Raw genomic sequence first — 1,861 nt, forward strand, 5'->3', positions numbered from 1 at the left:
AATTTCATGGTCATTTAGCTCTCTAAACAAATCAGTAAATGACTGAAAAAGAGCACATGATGTCAGAAAGGGTTGAAAGCGGATGATGTCACTTTGAATGCTGCGTACGGAACACAAAAAAAGTATGGAGTTCAAATAAGTTTAAAAAAATGAAGTAACCGCGTAACAGACGAGTTCTCGTCCGAAACCCTGATACTCCGAAGGAGATTATCCAGTTTGTAAACAAAGTGCGCCCAGTCTTTCGCACACGCTATGCAGGTGAAATGATGATACCATGCCAAGTTTCAACATTTTCAGAGTTCATTTTGTAGTGATTTTCAATTTCACGGTCATTTAGCTCTCTTAACAAATCGGTAAATGACTAAAAAAGAGCAAATGATGTCAGAAAGGGTTGAAAGTTGATGACGTCGCTTTGAATGGTATGTACGGAATGCAAAAAAAGTCCGGAGTTGAAATAAGTCTTAAAAAATGAAGTAGCCGCGTAACAGACGAGTTCTCGTCGGAAACCCTGATACTCCGAAAGAGATTGTCCAGTTTGTACACGAAGTGCGTCCAGTTTTTGCCGTAGCCCTCTCTACTCTTTAACACATGCTATGCGGGTGAAATGATGATACCATGCCAAGTTTCAACATTTTCAGAGTTCATTTTGTAGTAATTTTCAATTTCACGGTCATTTAGCTCTCTAAACAAATCGGTAATGACTGAAAAAGAGCAAATGATGTCCGAAAGGGTTGAAAGTTGATGACATCGCTTTGAATGCTGTGTACGGAACACCAAAAAAGTCTGGAGTTCAAATAAGTTTTTAAAAATGAAGTAACCGCGTAACAGACGAGTTCTAGTCCGAAACCCTGATACTCCGAAAGAGATTGTCCAGTTTGTACATGAAGTGCGTCTAGTTTTTGCCGTGACCCTCTCTACTCTTTCGCACATGCTATGCGGGTGAAATGATAATACCATGTCAAGTTTCAACATTTTCAGAGTTCATTTTGTAGTGATTTTCAATTTCACGGTTATTTAGCTCTCTAAACAAATCGGTAAATGACTAAAAAGGAGCAAATGATGCCAGAAAGGGTTGAATGTTGATGACGTCGCTTTGAATGGTATGTACGGAATTCAAAAAAAGTCTGGAGTTCAAATAAGTTCTAAAAAATGAAGTAACCGCGTAAGAGACGAGTTCTTGTCCGAAACCCTGATACTCCGAGAGAGATTGTCCAGTTTGTACACGAAGTGCGCCCAGTTTTTGCTGTGACCCTCTCAACTCTTTCGCACATGCTATGCGGGTGAAATGATGATACCATGCCAAGTTTCAACATTTTCAGAGTTCATTTTGTAGTGATTTTCAATTTCACGGTCATTGAGCTCTCTAAACAAATCGGTAAATGATTGAAAAAGAGAAAATGATGTCAGAAAGGGTTGAAAGTTGATGATGTCGCTTTGAATGGTACATACGGAATGCAAAAAAAGTCTGGAGTTCAAATAAGTTTTAAAAATTGAAGTAACCGCATAACAAACGAGTTCTCGTCCGGAACCCTGATACTCCGAAAGAGATTGTCCAGTTTGTACAGGAAGTGCGTCCAGTTTTTGCCGTAACCCTCTCTACTCTTTAGCACATGATATGCGGGTGAAATGATGATACCATGCCAAGTTTCAACATTTTCAGAGTTCATTTTGTAGTGATTTTCAATTTCATGGTCATTTAGCTCTCTAAACAAATCAGTAAATGACTGAAAAAGAGCACATGATGTCAGAGAGGGTTGAAAGCGGATGATGTCACTTTGAATGCTGCGTACGGAACACAAAAAAAGTATGGAGTTCAAATAAGTTTAAAAAATGAAGTAACCGCGTAACAGACGAGTTCTCG

This window comes from Triticum dicoccoides, chromosome 3A (genome assembly GCF_002162155.2).
Source record: "Triticum dicoccoides isolate Atlit2015 ecotype Zavitan chromosome 3A, WEW_v2.0, whole genome shotgun sequence".
NCBI lineage: Eukaryota > Viridiplantae > Streptophyta > Magnoliopsida > Poales > Poaceae > Triticum > Triticum dicoccoides.